Source organism: Myodes glareolus, chromosome X (genome assembly GCF_982192425.1).
Source record: "Myodes glareolus chromosome X, mMyoGla1.1, whole genome shotgun sequence".
Lineage (NCBI taxonomy): Eukaryota > Metazoa > Chordata > Mammalia > Rodentia > Cricetidae > Myodes > Myodes glareolus.
In genome coordinates, this window is record NC_142053.1 from 88639330 (window position 1) to 88654509 (window position 15180).

General features: G+C 39.3%; 1 protein-coding gene and 1 pseudogene across 1 annotated transcript in view; both read left to right on the forward strand.

Annotated features, from left to right (window-relative positions):
- Window positions 1-15180, forward strand: part of Arhgef9 (Cdc42 guanine nucleotide exchange factor 9) — a 311302-nt gene that overhangs the window by 79559 nt on the left and 216563 nt on the right. The gene's annotated exons all lie outside the window — the stretch shown is intronic.
- LOC148117402 (prohibitin 1 pseudogene) lies at window positions 13530-14435 on the forward strand (annotated as a pseudogene).

Here is a 15180-nt window from a genome sequence, read left to right on the forward strand (position 1 = left end):
TATATGGTACTTATCTAAAAAAATGTCCATTTCTTTTACATTTTCCAACTTTGTGTCATATAACTTTCGTAGTAAGATCTAATGATTCTCTGAATTTCCTCTGTGTCTGTGGTTATGTCCCCTTTTCATTTCTGATCTTATTAATTTGCATGTTCTCTCTCTGCCGTTTGATTAGTTTGGATAGGGGTTTGTCGATCTTGTTGATTTTCTCCAAGAACCAGCTTTTTGTTTCATTGATTCTTTGGATTGTTTTCTGTGTTTCTATTTTGTTGATTTCATCCCTCAGTTTGATTATTTCCAGTCTTCTACTCCTCCTGGGTGAATCAGCTTCTTTTTTTTTCTAGAGCTTTCAAGTGTGCTATTAAGTCTCTAATGTGTGCTTTCTCCATTTTCTTTAATTGGGCACTTAGTGCTATGAACTTTCCTCTTAGCACTGCTTTCATAATGTCCCATAGGTTTGAGTATGTTGTGTCTTTATTTTCATTAAATTCAAGGAAGATTTTAATTTCTTTCTTTATTTCTTCCTTTGACCAGGGGTGATTTAGTAGTTGACTGTTCAACTTCCATGAGTTTGTTGGCTTCCTGGGGGTAGCATTGTTGTTGAATTCTAACTTTCATCCATGGTGATCTGACAAGACACAGGTGGTTACTGATATTTTTTTGTATCTGTGGATGTTTGCTTTGTTACCGAGTATGTGCCCATCTCTTCCTTCAAATGTTCTCTAATGGATTTTCTGGTACTGGGTCAGGTTCCCCACTCTGATGAATCTTCTGCTAGAGGATCAATACCCCTTGCTGGCCAGGAATCTCGCTGAGCTGACACATGGCCTACCTTTCCACAGGCAGGCTATTGAAACACAGGAACTCCCTCCTGCAGGGTTGCACTTACAGCCCAGTCCCAGAGTGTAAGCCGGTTGAGCTGGGGGATTTTATGGCCCCGAGGAGGAAGGGAGGAATAAAGGAAGGGGTTCCTGAACTGACCACAGAAGAAGCAAGATGAAACTGCCCTGTTGAATAAGAAGACCCAGCAGAGGGAAGAGCCATTGGAGAGCATCTGAAGGAAGAGATGGGCAGGTGCCAAGGCAAGAATTCCTCCAACAATCTGAAAAACAACATGAAAACACCAGATCCCAGCGATCTTACGACAGAAGGACTTGAACACCCTATTCCGGAAGAAGTGGAAAACAGTGTCATTATGAAAGCAATAGAGTCTCTTAAACAGGGTATGAATAACTTACTTAAAGAAATAGAAGAGAAATATAACAAAAAGATTGAAGAAATGAGCAAAGCAGTTTCTTTATTCATTAATAGTAATCACAGCACACAGAGGGACTTCCCCATCACTCCCCTTTTTCTGTTTAAATAAAAAGGTAGATTTTAACTTTAACATAGTAAAATTACATATAACAAAGCAGGTATCAAACAAGAATTACAATTACAATATTTATATCTACTTTATCTTTTATCATAACTAAGGAAAACTATAACTGTGGGAGACTTATTGCTCCCTGGATCAATATTGACCAACCTGTTGCACTTGGCTTCTCCTGCTCTTCTGATCTCTCAAATACTAACTCTGCAAGGAGTTATTGCTCCATTTTTCCCATGTTCTGAACGTTCTGACTTTTCTGCATGTTGTGTCCTGAAGAATGTCTTGCAGATTCTTTCATGAAGCAGAAACCCTGAAGGATAGTCTCACCTTTAGGCAAGTTCAGCAGTCATTTCTCTGTGGGTCCTGCATGTCCAGTTCATTAAGCAGTCCAGGCAAGAGCAGTTTTTTTTACCCAAATGGCTAACTAATTCCATAAGGAGCCTCTTTGATGCCCATCTTATTCTTGAAGTAATTGGTGTTTTCAGGAACAGATGTGTCTCACTGTCAAAAGTCCTAAGTTATTAAAACACTTTAAATGCCATATTTTGTAGTCTTTGAAAGGTTTGAAGAATTTTAATACATCTAAAATTCATCTCTGTACATCTAGAAAATCTAATTAACATGACTACAAGCTTGACTATTATAGATGATTATCTATTAACCTATCTTTCTTAATTATACATTACATTTTTAAAATGAATTACATAATCACAATTTCTTAATCAAAAGCAGAAATACATATAACAAGATTGACCTTAAATTTGTATCAATAAACCGAGATCTATACCAATGCAAATCTCTATAGCATATACCCCTTTAAATGTAAAGAAACATTTATAGACAATATTTGGGAATATGGGCATAGTTCTATCCATATTGCTGCCTGCTTTTTGTTGGGCAAAGTAATTTTTTGAAGGGTGTTCAAGGCAACCTTTCAGGGGGTCTTGTTCGATCAAACCATATTACTCTGGAGGCAATCCACAGGTTCTCATCCTCTGTGAGAACAAAAGAAGAACCTCTTTACCAAAGCAACATATCCATAGATTCAAACTTTGAAGTCAAGATACCTTTATAATATTCATGCTAGTTTAGCTTAGCAGCCCATACAATGAAATGCCCCTCTGTACTTAGTTCATTCACAGTCAAAAAATTCAAAGAAAACACAATATTATACATAATCCAGACTCTCTGTATAATGGCTTATTTTTCTTTATTCCTTTTAATCTATGACTATCTGTACTTTGTCTTTTTAAAGACTTTTTAAAAAATGATTTACTTCTTTTCCAACTCTCTATACTCTTTCTTTTCTCTTCCAAGCCTACATTAATTATCCAATAATGTGACCCATTAAGAGTTCTTTTATATCTAAATCTGTCCTTATTGCGTTACTCTCTTGAAGAGCTTTGAAAATGGTAAGCAGCTTGGTTGTGGCTGCTCTGGATGCTGGCTCTGCCTCTCTCCACTTTTAAATGGTGGAGATACCATTACTGTCAGTTCTGGGGTCACTAGGTAGGTGACACACTCAGAACTTTAACTCTGAGAATGAGCATGCAGCAATAAACTCTTTTATCTGATTAATAGCTAAATCTGCCATGTAGAGTACTGCATATCCTAGAGCTATCTCTGTGTATAGCGGCAGGAATCTGTAAGAATTTCCTGCCTGTGCACGCCTAGTAGACCTGATCCCACCACCTGCCCAGGTGGGGAGCACTGAGCATAGGGCATGGTCTCAGCTACTTTCCTCCTGACTCCGAGTGGGCACACAAACACCCGAGCCCACCATTGCCATTCAAATACTCCATAGCTGGAGTTGGTGCTGGCAGCACAGCCCAGGAAGCTGCATTCTAAAACTGCACAGCTTTTTTTCTGCTATGGCTGAATCAGGAAAACCTCTCTTAAAGGAGCCATGCTTCTGCTTGCTTCTAGCAAACAGCCCACCCAAGAAAATGCCACTACCAAACCATGCTTAATTCTGTTCTTTTGTGTCTAGGGTTCCTTTTTAAACTTTCTTGGGTTTTTATGTGGATGTAGTTACCCATATTGTCATGCCAATCTGTTGGAGAAGGCCACCTGTTGGTTTCTGGCTGCCCGGCTAGCTTAGACCCAAAATAATCACACTGAAACTGTATTAATTAAATCACTGCTTGGCCCCTTATCTCTAGCTTCGTATAGGCTAACTCTTACATATTAATTTAACCCATTTCTATTAATCTGCGTATTGCCACATGGCAATGGCTTGCTGGATAATGTTCCCAGCATCTGTCTCAGGCAGAGGATCCATGGCTTCTCCCTGACTCTGCCCTTCTTTCTCCCAGCATTCAGCCTAGCTTTCCCTGCCTACCGAAGTTCTACCTTGCTATAGGTTCAAAGCAGTTTCTTTATTCATTAATGGTAATCTCAGCACACAGAGGGGACTCCCGCATCAATTGTGTGAAGTTGTAAAGGCAAAAACTGGGCTGTGTAGTGTCTTAGTTAGGGTTTCTATTGCTGTGAAGATCACCACAACCATGGCAACTCTTATACAGGAAAACATTTAATTGAGTTGGTTTACAGTTTACAGTTCAAAAAATTCATCTATTATCATCATGGTGGGACATGATGGCATGCAACAGACATAGTGCTGGAGAAGGAGCTGAGAGTTCTATATCTTGATCCGAAGGCAGCAGAAGGAATCTGTTTCCACATTGGTTATAGCTTGAGCATAGGAAACCTTAAAGCTTGCCCCCACACTGACACATTTCCTCCAACAAGGTCACAGCTATTCCAACAAGGCTATTCTCTATGAGCTTATGGGGCCAATTACATCCCAAGTACCACAGGTAGAGAACCCCAGACATTGGAAATCACAAGAGTCCTGAGATACCTGCCAAGAAGGGTTGCATATATGAAGTAAAAATCAGCCCAAGAGATAGAGATGTATGTTGCAGAAAGCTGAAACCACCCAAATCTTTAGAAACCAAAGAGCAAACAACAGACATGTAGCTTGACAATTTGACAATGTCCCTAATGAATTTCACTCATACTTTAGTCCAGTCTTACTGTACTGTGCCTTTATTCTACCTTTTTAAAAATGGGTATGCATATTCTGTATCATTACATGTTAGAAATAAATAATTTATCTTTTTTTACAGGGTATTGCAATTAAGAAATACCTTTGAGTCTTAGAAGAGTCTTTGAACTTTGACTTTTTAGATACCATTGTAACTATTAAAGACTATGGGGACTTTTGAAGGGGAATAAATGTATTTTACATCATGAGATAGCTAGGAATCTATGGAGAGTGGGGTTTAGTGGGAGTTCAATTGAGAAATGTCCTCAGATGGCTGATGTTATATTAAAATTCATCTGGAATCAGCAAAACCTTAATGTGGCGTGCCCCTTGACCAGCAAGGAAGAACAACCACAAAGTCGAGGATCCTTCTCAAATCACACTTTATTGGAGCCTCTTGGTTGAAGGGAGAGCGGGAAGCGAGAGAGAGAGAGAGAGAGAGAGAGAGAGAGAGAGAGAGAGAGAGAGAGAAGGCCAAGCGGCATCTGCTTATGTAGGTTGAAGGGACTCGGGTACTGCCCTGATTGGTGAATACCAGTCTGCTGATGCCCGAAGCCTCGGGATTGGCCAGGGACAAGGCTCAATTGCACATGTACAGGCAAAGGGCACTCAGCCCCACGCGGCAATATCAAGTAAGGACTTGTTTACCTCCAAGCTGCAGAACCGCCAGCGCCATCTTGTAATGGTGATAATCAGACGGCTCCTTACACCTTAATACCTTGGCACTGTGATCATTCTAAGTGGGAAGACCAACCCTAACTCTTGGTCATTTGTGGTAGGACGAGCTACCCTAAATCTGGGCCACACCTTCTGATGGCAGCCCCCACAAAAAGGACATGGAAGAAAGAAGCTTTCGCTTTAAACTGTTTGCCCTCAGTATCTCCCAAAAGTTTATCTATCCTGTTCCTCAGGCATAGCTTCTGAAAGTATTTTGGTTTTCAGTGTAGACTGAAGACAAATATATCTCTAGGAATTCTGTGAGAGTCCAGCTCTAGATTAGGATTCTGAGAAATCAATCTCATGGTCAAACAACTACAGGATCCTTGACCGTTCTGTCAGGAAAAAAAAAACATTGTTGTATTACTCAGACCACAGCCTGTAAGTAAGCCCCTTTAAATTCATTCATTCTATCAGTTCTGTTCATTTAGAAAACCCTGAATAATACAGCTATCCCAACCTGTTACTATATCAAATATAGGAAAATCAAATGCTCCAATTTTTCTATGATATTGGCCAGAGTGCTCTTGAAAAAAGCAACAGAGAGGTTATGTGGAGCAATCAAAAGTGAAGTTGACTCTCCCTATCCTTTTTCATGCCTTCTGTTCTTTACTATATATTTCTCTGAGTGATGTTCCAACCTTGCTTTTAAGGCCCCTAAAACCTGGATATTTTGTGTCCTTGTCTCTTTCTGTACCCCCATCTTTCTTATTCTTCCCCTATATCTTTGCTCCAAGGAGGGCTTCTTTGTCCAGATTTAAGGAAGTGATAGTCTTATATGGTATTCATTCCCCTTTTGTGAAACAAATGCTAAATTCATGGTGAACTAGTAACAGAATTATTTCACCATACTGGAGGGACTTGGTTACATCAGTATTGGAGCCAGGTCCTCAATTGCAGAGGAAGACCTGGTGGAAAGATGATACTAGGACCATTGAACAATGAAGTGGTGCTACAGGTATTAAAATCTCCCAAGACCAACTTCTTGGAGAGGGTGATTATGTTAATGTACAAAGATAGTCTTGATATGATTACTACACCTTGGCTTTATGCTGTGCAGCAGCTTTGAATGCTTAGAACAGAATTGAAGAAGTCAGAAAGAGAACTGAGCCATTTACTAAAGTTATACATGGTCCAAAAGAAATCTTCACTGATTTTTTTACAAAGATTGTCTTCAGCTGTAAATAGAATGATGCCAAATTCAGAAACTAGACAAATAATAATTGAATCTTTGACTTTTGAAAATGCTAATTCATAATGCAAAAGGGTAATTAGGCCTTTAAAGGCAAGATAAGTACCCATAAAATAATGGGTCTGAGATACAGTCAATATTGAATCTCATAACCATGATGATGCTTGTATAGGAGAAGTTATTTGCAGAAACTTAAAGAAAAATTAAACTGTTAAGTGTTTTAATAGTGGCAAACAAGGTCACCTAAAAATAGATTGTAGACAGGGTGTTCCTAGAAACAATGTTTCTAGGAATAATTCAAACAGAAGGCTCCTCCCTTCTGGAATATGGAGAAAGTGTGGCAAAGACCAACATTGCAAATCAACAAGGGACAGACAGGTATTCTTTGACATTGGAAAACATCTTCAGGGACCTCTCACAGGCTCCCATGTTATTCCCTGTTACCATAGGGGAAACTTCTTCTCAGAGCAATTAAAGGACCTAATGCCCGTTGTAAAAAACCATACTGCTCTGGATGAGAGAACAGTGTTAGAAGATAGAACAAAAATTTCAGGAGCATCCACAAAGCAAATATTATAGATTTGAACAAGAGAGACTACTTGATTAGAAGAGACCATAATTCACCAACCAGCATGACCATTCAATTTAAACTGACAAATAAGACTAACAATTATTTTTTCATTTGAGCAGATAAAACTTGCCAAAGAGAAAATCCCGAAAATTAGGGTTGGAGAGAGTTTTGTTTTTGTCTTTCCAGAAAAATAAGAATAGCCATCTTCAGGAATTTAAAGACCTTTGGACAAATAAACAACCATCAAAGAAAGGAGAACTACCAGGGAAAAAATTACCAAGAAAAGGAATAATCTGAACTAATGATATCCCTGAATTCTTCAAACAGATGATGGAATCCCACAGTGACGATTCAATCTGGACTATGGTAACATCACTAAGCTGACAAATACCATCCAAAGACTGAATTTGAACTACAAACTTCTCACGAAAATTTCAAGGATCTCCTAAAGATGCCATCACCCTTAAACAGCAGGAAGTAGTTTGAAGAACATGACACACATATTCCCAAGAGGTGGGGTGGGTGATTTTTGGTACTTCAGTGAATTATAGATATTTGTCATCATTTGGGGTGGTTGGTTACAAGTTGTCATTTATAATGGTCAGAAAAAAAGAGCTGAACAAAAGAGATTAGATTCAGGGATCTTGCTCTAAAAAGAAAAGAGGAGATATAAACAGGATTAAAAAGTAGTTTATTGAATCTACTTCTAAAAAGCAACCACTAGTTTTAAATATGGCTTAGATTTTTGTATATTGATACAAATTTGAGGCTATGTTTGCTATACTGTATATATGTTATAAAATGATAGGATAAAAAGGTAGATTATTGAGTGTACTTTTAAACCAAAAAGCAACTACAAGTTTTAAATATTTTACATTGATATAGGTTGTTGTATATTGATACAAATTTGAGGTTACTTTTGTAAGGTCATATTGTACATATATTTCTTTTTTGTTGCTTTTTAAAATTTATTTATTTATTTATTAAAATTTCCACCTCTTCCCTGCCTACCTTTTCCCTCCCACTCCCCACATCCCCCTCCCTCTCTAGTCCTAAGAGCAGTCAGGGTTCCCTGCCCCGTGGGAAGTCCAAGGTCCTCCCCCCTCCATCCAGGTATATAAAGGTGAGCGTCCAAACAAACCAGGCTCCCACAAAGTCAGTCCATGCAGTAGAATCAAAACCCAGTGCCTTTGTCCTTGGCTTCTCAGTCAGCCTTCATTGCCAGCCACGGTCAAGAGTGTCCATTTTGATCACATGCTCCATCGCTCCCAATCCAGCTGGCCTTGGTGAGCTCCCATTAGATCAGTCCCACCATCTCAGTGGGTGGATGCACCCCTCGCGGTCCTGACTTCCTTGCTCATGTTCTCCCTCCTTCTGCTTCTTATTTGGACCTTGGGAGCTAAGTCCAGTGCTCCAGTGTGGGTCTCTGTCTCTATCTCCATCCATCGCCAGATGAAGATTCTATGGTGATATGCAAGATAGTCATCAGTGTGGCTATGGGACAAGGTCAGTTCAGGCACCCTCACCTCTGCTGCCCAAGGAACAATCTAGGGACCTCTCCTTGTACCTGGGAACCTCTCTAGAATCAAGTCTCTTGCAAACCCTAAAATGGCTCCCCTAATTAAGATATTTACTTTCCTGCTCCCATATCCACCCTTCTTCCATCCCACCCATCCCATTCCCTCAAGTTCTCCCGAATCTTCCCCTTCTCCCTTCTCTCTACCCATCTCCTCTTACATCCACCCCCCCACACCCCCATGCACCCAAGTTTTGCCTGGCAATCTTGCCTACTTCCAATATCCAGGAGGATAACTATATGATTTTCTTTAGGTTCACCTTCTTATTTAGCTTCTCTAGGATCATGAATTATAGGCTCAATGTCCTTTAATTATGGCTAGAATCCACTTATGAGTGAGTACATACCATATTCCTCTTTCTGGGTCTGGCTTACCTCACTCAGTAAAGCGTTTTCTATTTCCATCCATTTGCATGCAAAATTCAAGATGTCATTGTTTTTTACCGCTGAGTAAAACTCCAATGTGTATATGTTCCACACCTTCTTTAACCATTCTTCTATTGAGGGGCACCTAGGTTGTTTCCAGGTTCTGGCTATTACAAATAGTGCTGCTATGAACATAGTTGAACAAATGCTTTTGTAGTATGATAGGGCATCTCTTGGGTATATTCCCAAGAGTGGAATTGCTGGGTCCGGAGGTAGGTTGACTCCAAGTTTCCTGAGAAACCACCACACTGATTTCCAAAGTGGCTGCACAAGTTTGCATTCCCACCAACAATGGATGAGTGTTCCCCTTACTCCACATCCTCTCCAGCATAGGCTATCATTGGTGTTTTTCTAGATATTATATCTATATAGTTCTTTTAACAATATAATGCAAATTTTTAGTACTTGAAAACTATTATTACAAACTACTTAAGACAATAAAGAAAAGCAGGTTAGTAGTTAGTTACAAATTATAATCAAACTTGTATTAATATTAGGCATGTTTTAAGGTCAAGCAAAGAAGTGTATTTTAGATAGACAGGTCATCTACAAATAATTCAGAGATCTACAAAATATTACATTTAAAATGTTTTAATAACATAAAGTCCTTTTTAGTGGCAATGAGGCATATTGGCTCCTGGCAGCACCAATCTACTTCAGAGAAGATGATGGGCATCAAAGAAAATCCATATGGAGTTTACTTTCTCTGTGGCAAAAGTTAGCCACTGGGCAAGAAACTGTTCATTCTTCAACTGCTGACAGTATGCTGTCCTAATTGAACAAGCAGTACACAAAAGAAAGTGACTTCCGAACTTTGCCAAGAGAAGGCGAGAAAGTCCTTCAAAAATCCTGCTTCATAAAAGTCTGTCACATATTCTAGGCCTATAAGCCAAAGATGGATGCTCCAAGGTTGCAGAGGAATCCAGGAATCCAGCTGTTTCTGTCATTTCTCACATTTTTTTGGAAGTTGCTTGCTTGCACTTCCTGTTTCCTTCAGGAAGTATTATATTCTTCTCAGGCCTCTGATGGAGTTGAAGCCTAGATAATTATAGTTTTAGTTTTCCTTGTTACAAGGCTCAGAAAAGTAACCCACTAAAGAAGTGTAACATTTATATGGTTGAGAGACATAAAAGATGCTTATGGGTTGGTAATGCAAGTTAGGATAGAAAGTGAATTAGATGCAACTCTTTGGACTCACCAAGATAGGATGGATAATGGAGTATTTTCTCTGAATTTATCAAGTGCTAATGGACTAAACATTGTTAATGTAATTGCATATACATATATGTGTGTATAGTTATTGTATTTATTGTACATAGTTTCTCTCTGATAGTTAAAACCTCTGCTTTTCATTTAGACAAGAAGGGGGAAATGTATGACATTTTTGCTTGTGTTCTGACAAATACAGTCAGCCTGCAGATCAGAGGGTGGGGCTAATCATGAGTTAATAATAGAGGCCAGGCAGTGCTAGCACACACCATTAATACCAGCACTTTGAAGAAAGCAGAAGATCAGGAGTTCAAGGCCACCTTCAGTGACTATATATTTAACCAGTCTAAAAGAGAAACAGCCAGTCAGTGGTGGCTCATACCTTTAATCCCAGTACTTGGGATCTCATTACTTTAATCCTAGCACTGAGAGATGGAGACAGGAATATAAGGCAGGTGGAGACAGGATCATGTGCCCATTCAGTCTGAGTATATGCCACCCCCCAATTTGGTCTGAGAATTCTTAGAGACAGAATCTCTCCACTTCAGTCTGAGATTTAGAGTTAAGAAGTTTCTGGTGGTTGGCTGCTCTTCTTCACTGATATTTCAGCTTTCACATTAATATCTGACTCCAGGTTTTTATTGTTATGACCAAATAGATTTGGCATCTACAACCATGGCAGCCTAGGCTCTGACTGCCCCTGGAGAGGTGAGTGTCTGAGTGCCCAGTTCACCTATGAAAAGGCACAGGCTATCAGAATGGATACAAAAATAGTATCCATCTTCTGCTGCATACAAGAAATGTACTTCAACCTCAAAGACAGAAATAACCTCAGAGTAAAGGGTTGGGAAATGATTTTCCAATCAAGTGGACCTAAGAAACAAACAGGTGTAGCTATCCTAATACCTAACAAAATAGACTTCAAATTAAAATTAATCAAAAGAGATGCAGAAGGATATTTCATATTTGTCACAGTAAAAAAACCCACCAAAATGAAATCCTAATTCTAAACATCTATGTCCCAAATACAAGGGCACCCACATTTGTAAAGGAAATATTACTAAAGGTTAAATAACACATCAAACCTTACACATTATACTGGGAGACTTCAATACCCCACTCTCACCACTGGACAGGACTGCCAAACAGAAACTTAACAGAAAAATAAGGGAACTAACAATGGTTATATGTAGTGACATTTTATTTTTACTTTTATAAATAAAGCTTGCCTGAAGATCAAAAAAAGTAAAACAGCCACACAGGCCAACCTTACAGATCAGGCAGTGATGACACACACCTTTAATCCCAGTAGCCACAATGACAAACACCTTTAATTCTAGTAGCCACACTAGCTTGCCATAGAAACAAGGTGGTAGTGGTGCATGCCCAGAACTAGAAAAGATTATAAGACAGGAGAAGACAGCTCTTGTTCTCAGTCTCATTTAGATGTTTCCTGGAGGCAGGATTACCATTTTCAGACTGAGGAAGCAATAAGTGCTAGTGGATGATTGCTTTGCTTTTCTGGTCTTCAGGTTGAATCCCAGTATATGTCTCTGAGTTTTTATTAATCGTGTATCAGTTATGACTCAAATGGGTTTAACAGACATCTATAGAACATTCCACGAAAACAAAAAAAGAATATACTTTCTTTTCAGCACCTCATGGAACGTTCTCTAAAATTGACCACATATTTGGTTTAAAAAACAACAGCAACAACAACAAACATCAGCAAATACCCTCCAAAATGCAATAATCCCCTGTATCTTATCAGATCACCATGGCTTAAAATTATAATTCAATACCAACACTAATTGCAGAAACCCACAAACTCATGGCAATTGAACAATGCTTAATTGAATCATCCTTGGGTCAAGGAAAAAAGAAAGAAATTAAAGACTTCCTAGAGTCCAGTGGAAATTAATGCACAACATACCCAAACTTACTGGACACTTTGAAAGCAGTGCTAAGAGGAAAGTTCATAGTTCTAAATGCCTACATAAAGAACCTGGAGAAATTTCAAAGTAGCTACTTAACAGCACACCTGAAAGCTCTAGAACAAAAAGAAGCAAAGTTACCCAGGAGAAGTAGATGCCAGGAAATAATCAAATTGAGGGATGAAATCAATAAAATAAAAACAAAACAGTCAATGAAACAAAAGGTTGATTCTTTTGAGAAAATCAACAATATAGACAAATTGTTATCAAAACTAAGCTCCAATGTTACAAAAGAACTTTGGGTGACTGTCCAAGCAGTGAGATGTCTCTGTCATTACTAGAACTTTAGAAGTTGCTTACAAGGCACTTCCTCTTTACTTAGGTAATATTATATCTTCTGGAGTCTTTGAAAACAGAGTCATCGTTTTCCTTAGTTATAATAAAGATAATTTAGATATGAAACTTTAGACTCACAAAGACAAGATAGATGATAGAATATTTTCTTTAAATTTTGCCTAATACAAATAGAATAAATATTGTAACTAATTATTGCTTGATAATTGTTTTGTTATCTGTAATTTTACTATGTTAAAGTTAAATCCTTCCTTTTTATTTAAACGGAAAAAGGGAGATGATTTGGAATTCCCCTCTGTATGCTATGAATATGTTTTATTACCATTCGTTAATAAAGAAGTTGCTTTGGCCTATGGCAGGGCAGAATAGAGCTAGACATGGAAATTAAAATGAATGCAGGGAGGAAAAAAAGGCGAATTCAGGGAGATGCCATGTAGCTGCTGAGGGAGAAAGATGCCAGAACCTTATACAGCCTCATGGTGATACAAAGATTAATAAAAATGGGTTAATTTATGATGTAAGAGCTAGCTAGGAATATGCCTAACCCATTGGCCAAACAGTATTGCAATTAAAAAACACTAAGCAATAAGCAGAGGGAGAACATCCAAATCAACAAAATCAGAAATGGAAAGGGGGACATAACAACAGACACTGAGGCAATCCAGAGAATCGTCAGGTCATACTTGAAAAACCAGTACTCCACAAAATTGAAAAATTTAGAAGAAATAGACAATTTTATGGATAGGCACCACATACCGCAAAAGACCAGATAACAATTTAAATAGACCTATAACCCATAAGGAAATAGAAGTAGTCATCAAAAGTCTCCCAAGCAAAAAAATTTTTAAAAAGCCCATGGCCAGATGGTTGCAGCACAAAATTCTACCAGAATTTCAAAGAAGAGCTAATATGAACACTCCTCAAGTTGTTCCACACAACAGAAGCAGAGGGACAGTGACAAACTCTTTTTATAAGGCTACAATTACCCTAACACTCAAGCCACACAAAGATGCAACTAAGAAAGAGAATCACAGACAAATCTCCCTCATGAACTTTGATACCAAAATATTCAATAAAATACTGACAAACAGAATCCAAGAATGCATCAGAAAAATCATCCACCATCGGGGAATTCATGTGGAGGTCAGAGTGAAAGCAGGTGTGAGTGGGTGCAACAGAAGGAATCATGGCTGCCAAAGTGTTTGAGTCCATAGGAAAGTTCGGCCTGGCTTTAGCTGTGGCAGGAGGCGTGGTGAACTCTGCCTTGTATAATGTGGATGCTGGGCACAGAGCTGTCATCTTTGACAGATTCCGTGGAGTACAGGACGTCTCCTGTGGTAGGGGAAAGGACTCACTTTCTCATCCCTTGAGTACAGAAACCAATTATCTTTGCTGCTCGCGACCACGGAATGTACCAGTCATCACTGGTAGCAAAGATTTGCAGAACATCAACATCACACTACGCATCCTCTTCTGGCCTGTGGCCAGCCAGCTCCCTCGTATCTACACCAGCATCGGCGAGGACTATGATGAGCGGGTGCTGCCTTCCATCACCACAGAGATCCTCACGTTGGTCAGTAGTGGCTCGCTTTGATGCTGGAGAATTGATCACCCAGCGAGAGCTGGTCTCCAGGCAGGTGAGTGATGACCTCACAGAGAGAGTAACAACGTTTGGGCTCATCCTGGATGACGTGTCCTTGACACATCTGACCTTCAGGAAGGAGTTCACAGAAGCAGTGGAAGTTCTGACTTCAGGAAGAAGTTCACAGGTGGCTCAGCAGGAAGCAGAGAGGGCCGGATTTGTGTGGAAAAGGCTGGACAGCAGACAAAGGCAGCCATAATCTTTGCTGAGGAAGGGCAACTCCAAGGCAGTGGAGCTGATCATCAACTCACTGGCCCTGGCAGGTGACGGCCTGACTGAGCTGCGGAAGCTGGAGTAGCTGAGGACATTGCTTACCAGCTCTCCTGCTCTCGGATCATCACCTACCTGCCAGCGCCAGCGGGGCAGTCGGTGTTCCTCCAGCTTCCCCAGTGAGGCCTCCCTGGCTTGCAGCTTCTCAGGCCAACCAGGCCGTGGCCTCGATCATTCTGAATACACCTGAATACACTTTCCTTCTGCCCCACCCCAAAAATCACTGTGAAATTCCATGATTGGCTTAAAGTGAAGGAAATAAAAGCAGAATCACTTCAGATCTGTAATTACCAAAAAAAAAAAATCCACCATGATCAAGTAGGCTTCATCCCAGAGATACATCGATCATTCAACATATGAAAATTTGTCAATATAATCCATAATATAAACAAATTGATAGGAAAAAACATATGATCATCTCATTAGATGTGGAAAAAAACCTTTGACAAAATCCAACAGCCCTTTATAACAAAGGTCTTGGAGAGAGCAGGGATACAAGGAACATAACCAAACATAACAAAGGCAATATACACCAAGCCAACAGCCAACATCAAACTAAACGGAGAGAAACTCAAAGTGATTTCACTAAAATCAGGAACAAGACAAGACTGTTCACTCTCTCCATATCTAGTCAACATAGTTCTTGAATATCTAACTAGAGCAATAAGACAACAATATTAGATCAAGTGGATACAAATTGGAAAGGAAGAAGTCAAACTTTCACTATCTGCAGATGATATGATAGTGTACATAAGCGACTTGAAAAATTCCTCCAGGAAATTCCTACAGCTGATGAATACCTTCACTAATGTGGCAGGATACAACATTAACTCAAAAAAAAACAGTAGCCATCCTATATAAAAGTGAT